Source organism: Procambarus clarkii, chromosome 59 (genome assembly GCF_040958095.1).
Source record: "Procambarus clarkii isolate CNS0578487 chromosome 59, FALCON_Pclarkii_2.0, whole genome shotgun sequence".
Lineage (NCBI taxonomy): Eukaryota > Metazoa > Arthropoda > Malacostraca > Decapoda > Cambaridae > Procambarus > Procambarus clarkii.
In genome coordinates, this window is record NC_091208.1 from 26,758,915 (window position 1) to 26,773,059 (window position 14,145).

A 14,145-nucleotide genomic window follows, 5' to 3' on the forward strand; every position below is an offset into this window, starting at 1 on the left:
GTCCCATTCCAAATCCTTATCCTGACCCCCCCCCCCCCATCCCAGTGCTATATAGTCGTGATGGCTTGGCGCTTTCTCCTGATAGTTCCCTTCCCTCCAAACCAACCCCCCCCTCTCCCCTCCTCCAACACCCCTCTCCAACCCTCCTGTCTCCTCCAAAACTCCTCTCCAACCCTCCCTCTCCCCCCCCCCCCCCCCCAACACAAGTCTCCGCCATTGGCCACAATTTTCTGCTACCCGCTTGTTACAGACCAGTAGCCCCTTTGTCACCCCTTGTCTTGCATATATATATAATCAATCATTAGTGTTGTGCAGAGCGGCGGAAGCATGGAGGGTGGCCAATGTGGTGCTCATGTTTAAGACGGGAATAGATCATTTGCATCTATTAGCTCATTTAGGTTGATGTTTGTCGTGTGTAAATTTATGGCATCTATGTGTTTGTAAATGGTTATTAATGGTGTGTGTGTGTAATGGCGTTCATTAATACAAAAGGTAAAGGTTGCTTTTTAAAGTACATAGTTTTGTTTAATTATCTCGTTATTTTCCATTATATTTTAAACAGTCGATATTAGATATGGTTAAATATTTAATAATAATTCGTTTTGTCCGGGACAGGAACCTCGCGCATAATATGTACTTTAGGCTTGTGTCGAGGTCCTCTCAAGGTCAAACTGCTGACCCTCCCAAGGTCAAACTGCTGACCCTCCCAAGGTCAAACTACTGACAAAATTGTTTCTAATGTCTCTGTAGCTCATTTGGGTACTAAGTTTCCACCTGTGGCCCCTTGTTCGTGTCCCACCCGTGCTGAAAAGTTTGTCTTTGTCCACCCTGTCAATTCCCCTGAGAATTTTATAGGTGGTTATCATGTCTCCCCTTACTCTTCTGTTTTCCAAGGACGTGAGATTCAACTCCTTTAGCCTTTTTTTGTAGCTCATACCTCTCAGTTCCGGGACGAGTCTGGTGGCATTCTGTGACATTCTGAGATTCTCTTACAAATTCTCGCTCAATCAGCAGATATAGAATCAACTAGGAACGAAAACACGCTGGACCTGATGTTCACGAACAATGATGAACTAATCAGAGATATTACAGACACTACATATTCGGACCACAAGATCATTGAAGTGCAAACTAACATTAATAACGATAGTAGGCTCAAGAGAAACAATGGAGAAGGGTTATTCAGTAAATCAGTTTTAATAATAAAAAGATAGATTGGGAGAAAATGTAGAGGGACCTTACAAACACTCAATAGGAAAATGTTCTAAGTAATACAAATCCTAGACAAGGAATAGAAAAACTAACTACTGAATTATATGAAGTCTGTCAGAAGAATAAAGCGTTCGTATCAGATTGAAGAAAGGGAACTAGAACAGAAAGCAATTCCAGAAATAAAGAAAACGCAAAATATTTCTTCACGTATGCGAAATCAACACCAAAAATAACTGCCAGTATTGGACATGTTCGTACAAGAAATCAGTGAAATCCTGAAAAACATCCGTATGAGGACATGTTTAGCACTCCAAAAAACAGCATGAAAGTGGAAGATCCGGACAACTTTTTTATGGGTGATATCCAAACCCCTGTAAATATAACTGATATCAACACGAGCGTGGCAGATTTTGAGAGGGAAAATTGACAATATGCCCAGGCATTCAGCCCGGGGGCCAAACTCATGGAATTCAATTTTTATAAAGAAATGCAAGGTGCCAGTAGCACAGGCACTCAGTATAGTGTGTAGGAAGAGTTTGGACACGGGGGAGATAGCCCCTCTACACAAGGGTGGTAGCAAAGCATTGGCAAAGAATTATAGACCAGTTGCACTAACGTTCCACATAAAAGTATTTGAGAGAGTGCTAAGGAGTCAGGTCACTAGTTTCATGGAGACCAATGACCTCCACAACCCAGGCCAACATGGATTTAGAGCGGGAAGATCGTGCATCTCACAGCTACTTGACTATTACGGCAAAATCACTAAGATATTAGAAGAAGAACATAATGCAGATGTGGTTTACACGTATTTTGCAAAGGCATTCGATAAATGTGACCATGGAGTGATAGCACACAAAATGAGGTCAGTGGGAATAACTGGTAAAGTAGGACGCTGGGTACTCAATTTTCTGTCGAACAGAACACAAAGAGTAACAGTCAACCATATAAAATTGAGTCAAGCGCAGTTAAAAGCTCTGTACCTCAGGGTACAGTCCTTGCACCACTGCTTTTCCTTATTCTCATATCGGATATAGATTCAAATACAAGTCACAGCTTCGTATAATCCTTTGCAGAAGACATAAAAATCAGCATGAAAATTACCTCTGCTTACGACATTGAAAAACTACAAGCAGATGTTAATAAAGTTTTCGACTTGGCAGCAGATAATAACATGATGTTTAACAGTGATAAATTGCAAGTACTTAAGTACGATAAAAATGAGGATCTGAAACATAATACAGGGTACAAATCACAATCAAATCTGCGCATAGTAGGAAAACAGCATGTAAAGGATTTGGGTATAATAATATCTGTCGACCTAACGTTTAGGGAGCATAACCAAGCAAATATTACGGCAGTCAGAAAAATGATAGGATGGATTAAGAGAACTTTGAATCCAGGGATCCCATCACAATGGTTGTACTCTTCAAGTCACTTGTGTTGTTCCGTCTTGAGTACTGCTCAGTACTCGCTTTCCCGTTCAGAGCAGGAGATATTGCGGAAATAGAGAGAATACAGAGAACATATACCGCACGCATAGACGCGATAAAGCATCTAAATTATTGGGATCGTCTCAAAGCTCTCCAAATGTACTCACTAGAAAGGAGACGAGAGAGATATTAAATAATATACACCTGGAAGATACTGGAGGGCCAAGTACCAAATCTACACAATAAAATAACAACGTACTGAAGTGAACGTTATGGAAGAAAATGCAGAATAGAACCAGTGAAGAGCAGAGGTGTCATAGGCACAATCAGAGAACACTGTATAAACATCAGAGGTCCGCGGTTGTTCAACACCCTCCCAGCAAGCATAAGAAACATTACAGGAACAACCGTGGACATCTTCAACAGAAAACTAGAGTTTTCTTCAAGGAGTGCCGGACCAACCGGGCTGTGGTGGGTATGTGGGCCTGCGGGCCGCTCCAAGCAACAGCCTGGTGGACCAAACTCTCACAAGTCAAGCGTGGCCTTGGGCCGGGCTTTGGGAGTAGAAGAACTCCCAGAAACACATCAAGCAGGCATACCGCTGAATCTTTTCCACCTTTGGCTTGTGTTTAACTAGGTATGGACTCCAGGCTAGAGCTGCATATTTCAGGATTGGTCTGACATAAGTGGTATACAGGGTCCTGAACGATTCCGTACACAAGTTTCTAAATGCAGTTCTTATGTTGGCCAACCTAGCATATGCCGCTGATGATATCCTTTTGATGTGGGTCTCTGGGCACAGGTTAGGCCGTGATATCAACCCCCAGATCTCTCTCTCATATTTTAGTCTTGCAGGATTTCACCTCCCAGATGGTACCTTGTGTTCAGCCTTCTGCTCCCTTCGGGGCAGAAGGCAGAACACAAGGTACCATCTGGGAGGTGAGATGTGTATATATTCACATAGTTATATTCACCTAGTTGTACTTGGGGGGGGGGGGGGGGGGTTGAGGTCAGCTCTTTCGCCCCGCCTCTCAACTGTTAATGAATCAACTTTTTGCACGCACGCACACACATACACACACACACACACACACACACACACACACACACACAAGGGGCCTCGTAGCCTGGTGGAGGGGCCTCGTAGCCTGGTGGATAGCGTGCAGGACTCGTAATTCTGTGGCGCGGGTTCGATTCCCGCACGAGGCAGAAACAAATGGGCAAAGTTTCTTTCACCCTAAGTGCCCCTGTTACCTAGCAGTAAATAGGTACCTGGGAGTTAGTCAGCTGTCACGGGCTGCTTCCTGGGGTGTGTGTGTGTGTGGTGTGGAAAAAAAAAAAAAAAAAAAAAAAAAAAAAAAAAAAAAAGTAGTTAGTAAACAGTTGATTGACAGTTGAGAGGCGGGCCGAAAGAGCAAAGCTCAACCCCCGCAAAAACACAACTAGTAAACACAACTAGTAAACACACACACACACACACACACACACACACACACACACACACACACACACATACACACCACACACACACACATACACACCACACACACACACATACACACATACACACCACACACACACACACATACACACACACACACTCTGTACATCAGGTGATTGACGGTTGAGAGGCGGGACCAAAGAGCCAGAGCTCAACTCCGCAAGCACAACTAGGTGAGTACACAGACACCCTATAGTCCCGAATTCGATCCCAGGCGCCTGCGAGAAACAATGGGCAGAGTTTCTTTCATCCTATGCCCCTGTTACCTAACAGTAAATAGGTACCTGGGAGTTAGTCAGCTGTCATGGGCTGCTTCCAAAAGTCCTTCTGCAGATACTTTTATGCATTGGTTTACTTCTCTTGGTCGATTAATTCTGAAACTAGCGTGAGTTTTCTTAGCCATTTCTGATAGTTACACTGACAGCTGAAATTATATCTAAAAGGCGAACATTCTAGCACAAACAGTGGCATCGCAGAACGATAGTCATTGACCGTAGTTACTCGATTGTACAGTGCCTGGCATCCCTCTTAACGGTTACGGCACAGTACACAGTACCTGGCACCCCCTACCCCAACCCTTGACGGTAACGGGATGTAGAAAACGGGGGATGGAGGGGAGGGGATAGTAATGCGATAATTTACATGCAGTCTCCCAATGCTCGTCGTCCAGCGAAGGGTTAGTTGTTTTAATTTGGCACCGCTGTGGCACCCAGCCTGGTTATGGTGGCAGCCGGCCTGGTTATGGCACCTTTAATGGCACTCCTAGTGATGGCACCGCTATAGGGGAAGCCTGGTTAAAGTGGCACCCAGCCTGGTTATAGAGGCACCCAGCCTCGTTATACAGGCTGTTCAGGCTGCCAATTTTAACTGCAAATATATATATATATATATATATATATATATATATATATATATATATATATATATATATATATATAATATAAACTGTTAAGATAGTACTTATAGTAACTATGTAGATCACCGTACATATAGTGACGTAGGTTTCGTATTTTACTAATAAAACCAAACCGTCCTAGGCCTAATTCCCATTTTCTGAGGCCTAATGTAATACATATATTTGCTGAAGACCGAACCACACATCAGAAAATGAAGAAAGGTCAACGTTTCGGTCCATCGCGACCCATCATCAGGTCATGCCAGAGAAGAGGGGAAGGTGCAGGCAAGAGAAGGTAAGAATAAGAAAAGAATAGGATGAATGTAAGAATAAGGGAAGAATAAGATAAATGTGGTTGTAGAAGCACAGACGGTGGTTGATCTGACGATAAATCAAACTTAAAAATCAGGGGCCAGATTCACGAAAGCACTTACGCAAGCACTTACGAAAGTGTACATCTTTCCTCAATCTTTGACGGCTTTAGTTACATTTATTAACCAGTTTTCAAGCATGAAAACTTGCCAATCAACTGTTGTTATTGTTATAAACAGCCTCCTGGTGCTTCGGAGCTCATTAACTGTTTAATAATTGTAAACAAAGCCGCCAAAGATTGAGAAAAGATGTACAGGTTCATAAGTGCTTGCGTAAGTACTTTCGTGAATCTGGTCCCAGGGTATTAATTAATAACTAAGATATTTAGAAATTCAGGTTCTAGGTAGTGAAACGTGGGTAGCAGAAAACGTAGACTTTTACAGCCTCTGATTCCCTTCCCTGTATGACTGAGCTAAGTTTTCTCGTTTAATCCGATAAAAATGCAACTGTTTCGACCTAATCAGACACGTACGAACCCAAGCAACCCACCAAACCTATCGAGGCCGATGCGTAGGTAACGTCAATATTGCTATAATTTCGTAATATTACGATATTAAGATTTTTACTAATATGTTGCGTTTTAAACGGATTGGTTGGATTTTGTTGTATGTGAAGCGTGTTAGGTGAGACGACGGGTTAGTGCATGAGTAGTTTATGGAGTGTGTGTGCGTGCGTGCGTGTGTGTGTGTGTGTGTGTGTGTGTGTGTGTGTGTGTGTGTGTGTGTGTGTGTGTGTTTGTGTGTGTGTGTGTGTACTCACCTATATGTACTCACCTATATGTGCTTGCAGGATCGAGCATTGACTCTTGGATCCCGCCTTTCTAGCTATCGGTTGTTTACAGCAATGACTCCTGTCCCATTTCCCTATCATACCTAGTTTTAAAAGTATGAATAGTATTTGCTTCCACAACCTGTTCCCCAAGTGCATTCCATTTTTCTACTACTCTCACGCTAAAAGAAAACTTCCTAACATCTCTGTGACTCATCTGAGTTTCCAGTTTCCACCCATGTCCCCTCGTTCTGTTATTATTACGTGTGAACATTTCATCTATTTCCACTTTGTCAATTCCCCTGAGTATTTTATATGTCCCTATCATATCTCCTCTCTCCCTTCTTTTCTCTAGTGTCGTAAGGTTCAGTTCCTTCAGCCGCTCTTCATATCCCATCCCTCGTAGCTCTGGGACAAGCCTCGTCGCAAACCTCTGAACCTTCTCCAGTTTCTTTATGTGTTTCTTCAGGTGGGGGCTCCATGATGGCGCGGCATACGCTAAGACGGGTCTCACGTAGTGTGTGTGTGTGTGTGTAGTAGTAGTAGTAGTAGTAGTAGTTTGTCCCGTTACCAGACTCTTGACAGTAGTATCGCTGTGTACTGTACTTTAAAATATTACTAAGTCTATATGTGCACTTGTCCAAACGTTTTCAGAAAGATTTAAGATATCGCTATTGTCTTTGACTTAAACGGAAATTACATATGCATATCTCTACGCACGCTCATGCAAACATACATACACGAATGACGATTAGGCAATTAGGTGAGTACACGCGCACGCACGAACACATGCAAACACACACACGCGCACGCACTCGCGCACACACTTGGGGCCTGGTAGCCGAGTGGACAGCGCCCGGGATTCGTAATCCTAGGGACCGGGGAATGATCCCCGGTGATGGCGGAAACAAATGGGCAGAGTTTCTTTCAACTTGATGCGTCTGTTCACCTAGCAGTAAATGGTACCTGGTAGTTAGAAAACTGTTTCGGGCTGTTTCCTAGGGGGGGGGGATCAGTTGATTGACAGTTAGGAGTCGGGCCGAAAGAGCCAGAGCTCAACCCCCGCAAACACAACTAGGTAATACACACACACACACACACACACACACACACACACACACAGGTGTGTGTGTGGTTGGTTGGGGGCCTCGTAGCCTGGTGGATAGCGCGCAGGACTCGTAATTCTGTGGCGCGGGTTCGATTCCCGCACGAGGCAGAAACAAATGGGCAAAGTTTCTTTCACCCTAAGTGCCCCTGTTACCTAGCAGTAAATAGGTACCTGGGAGTTAGTCAGCTGTCACGGGCTGCTTCCTGGGGTGTGTGTGTGTGTGGCGTGCGAAAAAAAAAGTAGTTAGTAGTTAGTTAGTAAGCTCAACCCCCGCAAAAACACAACTAGTAAACACACACACACACACACACACACACACACACACACACACACACACACACACACACACACACACACACTAGTAAAAATTTGTTTAATGTCAGAGTAGTTCACAGATGGAATGCATTAAATAGTGATGTGGTGGAGGCTGACTCCATACACAGTTTCAAGTGTAGATATGATAGAGCCCAGTAGGCTCAGGAACCTGTACACCAGTTGATTGACAGTTGAGAGGCGGGACCAAAGAGCCAGAGCTCAACCCCCGCAAGTACAATTAGGTGAGTACAACAAGGTGAGTACACACACACACACACACACACACACACACACACACACACACACACACACACACACACACACACTACAGGGAAGACAAGGATGAATTATTTAACACGGGTGGTACACGCTCAAGGGGACACAGGTGGAAGCCGAGTACCCATCTGAACCACACACACATTAGAACGAAATTTTTCAGCGTCAGAATAGTAAATGGAATGTACAAGGAATTCCGAAAATGAGCCACAGGGACGTTAGAGAGAACTTTTTCAGTGTCAGTAGTTAACAGATGGAATACACTAGGAAATGATGTAGTGGAGGGTGATTCCATACAACAGCTTCAAAATGTAGATATGATAGAGCCCAGTAGGCTCAGGAACTTGTACACCAGTTGATTGAATGTTGAGAGACGGGACCAGAGAGCCGAAGCTCAACCTTTGCAAGCGCATTAGGTGAGTCCACTCACCAGCAAAATCAATACTAAACGACACCACTATTTAGATATTATCTCACAATGGTCATACTTGATTTAAAGAACTCACAATAGTGATTACATGTAATCTTAAGGTAAGTCTGAAGAACCTTTTTAAGTCCTTTCAATACTAAACATCTGGATTATGATAAGTAAACACAGACTTGCTAACTGTACCCAACTACTTGGGCTGGACGGTAGAGCGACGGTCTCGCTTCATGCCGGTCAGCGTTCAATCCTCGACCGTCCAAGTGGTTGGGCACCATTCCTTCCCTGCGTCCCATCCCAAATCCTCATCAATTCTCTTTCTCTCTTGCTAACTATAGTTCTGTACCGCGAGCATCTGTTATTAATGTTTATACGAGTCTCTAATTATATGAGAAATGACACTAATTTATAGGAGTGATGGTGGTAATTATAGGAGTGATGGTGATAATTATAGGAGTGATGGTGATAATTATAGGAGTGATGATAAATGTACGTGTATAATGAATGGAAATTATTGTGTATTTAAGGATTACTCGCATGGAAGATACTAGAGGGCCAGGTCCCAAATATACACAGTAAAATAACAACATACTGGAGCAAAAGATAAGGTAGGAAATGCAGAACTGACCCGGTTCAGAGTAGAGGTCAGAGCCAATCAGACAACACAGTGTGAAGATCAGAAGACCGTGGCTATTCAATATTCCTTCAGCAAACCTCCTAAAATGATGCTACTTATAGTAACCATTCGGTCGAAATTACCAATAGGAAAATATGGACTAGCAATACTTCAATTTTGGGTCTTGGCCCGGAAAAAAATCAAGCTAGAAACTAAATTTAAATAAATCTAGATACTTCTCAACATTGGGAACACTTAGGTTATGCTCACATGACTCCCCACATATGCTCACATGACTCCCCACATATGCTCACATGACTCCCCACATATGCTCAGATGACTCAGACAAAATTCACATATATGTGAATTTTTAAACTAAATCTGAGAATTCACATTGAGGAATTTAACAGAATCGTCCCAGTCAATCCGTGGCTCGGGGCTGGAGTGGTTCACATTGAGGAATTTAACAGAATCGTCCCAGTCAATCCGTGGCTCGGGGCTGGAGTGGACAGGTATCGATATGCAAGGACTCCTTCCCTACCCCCCCTCTAGCCTACCAATATATTTATAAATATATATTGCAATGTGTGTTATAGTATTGCAATATACCAATATATCGGTATATTGTTGCACTGGCGTTATGAAGTGTCCAGCTCACCAGAGACATCGAGTGGGAACTAACATTTGCTGCTGGCTCGGTATGTGGCCTTGCTACACACACACACACACACGCACGCACGCACGCACGCACGCACGCACGCACACACACACACACACACACACACACACACACACACACACACACACGCACGCACGCACGCGCGCACGCACGCACACACACACACGCGCACACACACACACACACACACACGTGTACACACACGTCCCGTCTTCCCGTGTGGGAAGACGGGACACCACGAGCGTAGTTCTCATCCTGTAACTACACTTAGGTAATTACACATTGTGTGTGGGGGAGCCGGCCGGCCGAGCGGACAGCACGCTGGACACGTGATCCTGTAGTTCCGGATTCGATCCCGGGCGCCGGCGAGAAACGATGGGCAGAGTTTCTTTCACCCTATGTCCCTGTTACCTAGCAGTAAATAGGTACCTGGGAGTTAGTCAGTTGTCACGGGCTGCTTCCTGGTGTGTGTATGTGTGTGTGTGTGTGTGTGTGTGTGTGTGTGTGTGTGTGTGTGTGTGTGTGGAAAAAAAAGTAGTTAGTAAACAGTTGATTGACAGTTGAGAGGCGGGTCGAAAGAGCAAAGCTCAACCCCCGCAAACACAACTAGGTAAACACACACACACACACACACACACAAGGTTATACATGTGTATACACGTGTAAACACACTAGTATTCATGTATTGGGATAACATTTACATATTGCTGGAGATCTTATAGTTCGATGTTTTTATTTTCCAGTGTGTGAACACATCGCCAGAAGCCAGCTAAGGTAAGTCACCAGAGAGCAACAAGTTCAACCTGTCCTCTCAACTAACACGTCTTATTTTGCACGTTGGTGTCCCCCCCTAGCGTATAGATGTCAAAGAGCTCACAAATATTCCCGTTTTCTATACTTCGACAAGTTAGGTGGGTGGGGTTGGGGTACGTTTCTGGTTGGGTTAGTACCGTGTATTTTTTACGTTCTGGCAGGTCAGAAGAAGTGGCTTATGCTTTTGTATCTTCATGAGGTGGGAGTGAGGCGTGTTTTCACCTAGTTAAGTCTTTAGGATCGAGCTGTTAGCTCTTGGACCTCGCCTTTCCACCCATTGGCTGTCTAATGTCTAACTCCCCTACCTATTTTCAGTATTATATCTCCTGTATATTCCACACTCACAAGCTACCACAAGTGTGAGGTGCTGGCGTTATTAATGTGAGGAGCTGAGATTAGTAGTGTGAGTTCAAAATAAATCCAGTGAGATGTAAATGTGTCGTTAGAGTCTTAGAGAGAGAGCGCCACCGTATATCACGGCAGACAGGTGTGTGAGGTATAGGAGGGAGGCAGGTGTGTGAGGTGCAAGAGACAAACAGGTGTGTGTGATGTGCAGACAGGTGTGTGAGGTAGACAGGTGTGCGAGACAGATGTATGGGAGGCAGGTAGCGCTGTTGGTCAGCACAGCGATATTTACCTGAAGACTTGGTTTATCTCAGGCAGACGGTGGCTGCATACTTCACCATGTCCTTGACATACTAGCGGCGGCCGAGGGGTCGGTGGGCAGGCCGAGGGGCAGGCCGAGGGGCAGGTGGTGGGCAGGCCGAGGGTGGCAGGTGGAGGGCAGGCCGAGGGGCAGGTGGAGGGCAGGCCGAGGGGCAGGTGGAGGGCAGGCCGAGGGGCAGGTGGAGGGCAGGCCGAGGGTGGCAGGTGGTGGGCAGGCTGAGGGTGGCAGGTGGAGAGCAGGCCGAGGGTGGCAGGTGGAGGGCAGGCCGAGGGTGGCAGGTGGAGGGCAGGCCGAGGGGCAGGTGGAGGGCAGGCCGAGGGTGGCAGGTGGAGGGCAGGCCGAGGGTGGCAGGTGGAGGGCAGGCCGAGGGTGGCAGGTTAGGTTAGGTTAGGCCGAGGGTGGCAGGTGGAGGGCAGGCCGAGGGTGGCAGGTGGAGGGCAGGCCGAGGGTGGCAGGTGGTGAGCAGGCCGAGGGGCAGGTGGAGGGCAGGCCGAGGGTGGCAGGTGGTGGGCAGGCCGAGGGTGGCAGGTGGTGGGCAGGCCGAGGGTGGCAGGTGGTGGGCAGGCCGAGGGGCAGGTGGAGGGCAGGCCGAGGGGCAGGTGGAGGGCAGGCCGAGGGGCAGGTGGAGGGCAGGCCGAGGGGCAGGTGGAGGGCAGGCCAAGGGTGGCAGGTGGAGGGCAGGCCGAGGGGCAGGTGGAGGGCAGGCCGAGGGTGGCAGGTGGAGGGCAGGCCGAGGGTGGCAGGTGGTGGGCAGGCCGAGGGTGGGAGGTGGAGGGCAGGCCGAGGGTGGCAGGTGGAGGGCAGGCCGAGGGGCAGGTGGAGGGCAGGCCGAGGGTGGCAGGTGGAGGACAGGCCGAGGGTGGCAGGTGGAGGGCAGGCCAAGGGTGGCAGGTGGAGGGCAGGCCGAGGGGCAGGTGGAGGGCAGGCCGAGGGGCAGGTGGAGGACAGGCCGAGGGTGGCAGGTGGAGGGCAGGCCAAGGGTGGCAGGTGGAGGGCAGGCCGAGGGGCAGGTGGAGGACAGGCCGAGGGTGGCAGGTGGAGGGCAGGCCAAGGGTGGCAGGTCGAGGGCAGGCCGAGGGTGGCAGGTGGAGGGCAGGCCGAGGGTGGCAGGTGGAGGGCAGGCCGAGGGGCAGGTGGAGGGCAGGCCGAAGGGCAGGTGGAGGGCAGGCCGAGGGTGGCAGGTGGAGGGCAGGCCGAGGGGCAGGTGGAGGGCAGGCCGAGGGGCAGATGGAGGGCAGGCCGAGGGTGGCAGGTGGAAGGCAGGCCGAGGGTGGCAGGTGGAGGGCAGGCCGAGGGTGGCAGGTGGAGGGCAAGCCGAGGGTGTCAGGTGGAGGGCAAGCCGAGGGGCAGGTGGTGGGCAGGCCGAGGGTGGCAGGTGGTGGGCAGGCCGAGGGTGGCAGGTGGAGGGCAGGCCGAGGGTGGCAGGTGGAGGGCAGGCCGAGGGGCAGGTGGAAGGCAGGCCGAGGGTGGCAGGTGGAGGGCAGGCCGAGGGGCAGGTGGAAGGCAGGCCGAGGGGCAGGTGGAGGGCAGGCCGAGGGTGGCAGGTGGTGGGCAGGCCGAGGGTGGCAGGTGGAGGGCAGGCCGAGGGTGGCAGGTGGAGGGCAGGCCGAGGGTGGCAGGTGGAGGGCAGGCCGAGGGTGGCAGGCCTAGGGGCAGGCCGTGGATGGTAGGTGAGAGGGCGACAAGCCAAAAGTTTAAGGGGTGAGAAAAAGAAGACCAAGTGGTTAGAGAAGAATAGGTAAGAGAGGGTAAGGAACAGGAGGGAAGAAGAGAGTGGAGAAGATAGGCAAAATGGCGTAGGTAATGGGAATAGGTAATGAAAAGGTACCCAAACCAAAAGGGGCCTCGTAGCCTGGTGGATAGCGCGCAGGACTCGTAATTCTGTGGCGCGGGTTCGATTCCCGCACGAGGCGGAAACAAATGGGCAAAGTTTCTTTCACCCTGAATGCCCCTGTTACCTAGCAGTAAATAGGTACCTGGGAGTTAGTCAGCTGTCACGGGCTGCTTCCTAGGGGTGGAGGCCTGGTCGAGGACCGGGCCACGGGGACACTAAAGCCCCGAAATCATCTCAAGATAACCTATCCTCAGGCCGGGCTCGGGGAGTAGAAGAACTCCCAGAACCCCATCAACCAGGTATCAAGCAGATTGAATAAAAAAGAGGTAAATCCAGGGGCCAGATTCACGAAAGCACTTACGCAAACACTTACGAACCTGCACATCTTTTCTCAATCTTTGGCGGCTTTGTTTACAATTATTAAACAGTTAATGAGCTCCGAAGCACCAGGAGGCTGTTTATAACAATAACAACAGTTGATTGGCAAGTTTTCATGCTTGTAAACTGTTTAATAAATGTAACCAAAGCCGTCAAAGATTGAGGAAAGATGTATACGTTCGTAAGTGTTTGCGTAAGTGCTTTCGTGAATCTGGCCCCAGAACCGTAAAGATGGAGATAGTGTTTTTTTTCCATCCGGCAATGTTGTTACATTCGACAGTTGGAGACCAATGCAGCACCCACTATTACTCGAGTGCTGTAATGCAATGTTGTTACATTCGACAGTTGGAGTCCAATGCAGCACCCGCTATTACTCGAGTGCTGTAATGGCTGTAACCTCTAACAATAGGAGCATCATTCTTTATTACCCAATCAGGGCAACATGCCAATTTCATAGCTAAACAAGCCCTGATCCACGCCGGGCTTGGAGAATTAGAACTCTCGAAATTTATTATATAGGTAAACAACAGGTAAACATAATAGTGAGATTAAGCGTTCACAAAGGATTGGGGGGGGGGGGGCTTTTAATGATTATAAATATAAGAACTCTATTATAAACTCGGAATAATGTAAAGGTTGTGCGGATTGGAAGGAATCTGGAAGGATCTGATTGGATTGGAATGATTCTTGGGAGTCTGTTATGTGGTTAGCATATGTTGTTATTGTGTTTATGTGGGGGGGGGGGGTTATGTTGTGTTGTGGTTAGTATGGTGTGGTTGTCCTGTGTTGTGGGGTGCGGATATGGTGTGGCTGTGTGCCGGTCGGCCGAGCGGACAGCACGCTGGACTCGTGATCCT

General features: G+C 47.9%; 1 long non-coding RNA gene across 1 annotated transcript in view; it reads left to right on the forward strand.

Moving 5' to 3' along the window:
- Positions 1-11,129, forward strand: part of LOC138353697 (uncharacterized) — a 932,825-nt gene extending 921,696 nt beyond the window's left edge. The window contains exon 4 of the long non-coding RNA XR_011223275.1: positions 10,340-11,129. This is a non-coding gene — a long non-coding RNA (uncharacterized lncRNA). The remainder of the gene's footprint in view (positions 1-10,339) is intronic.
- The last annotated feature ends 3,016 nt before the right edge of the window (positions 11,130-14,145 follow it).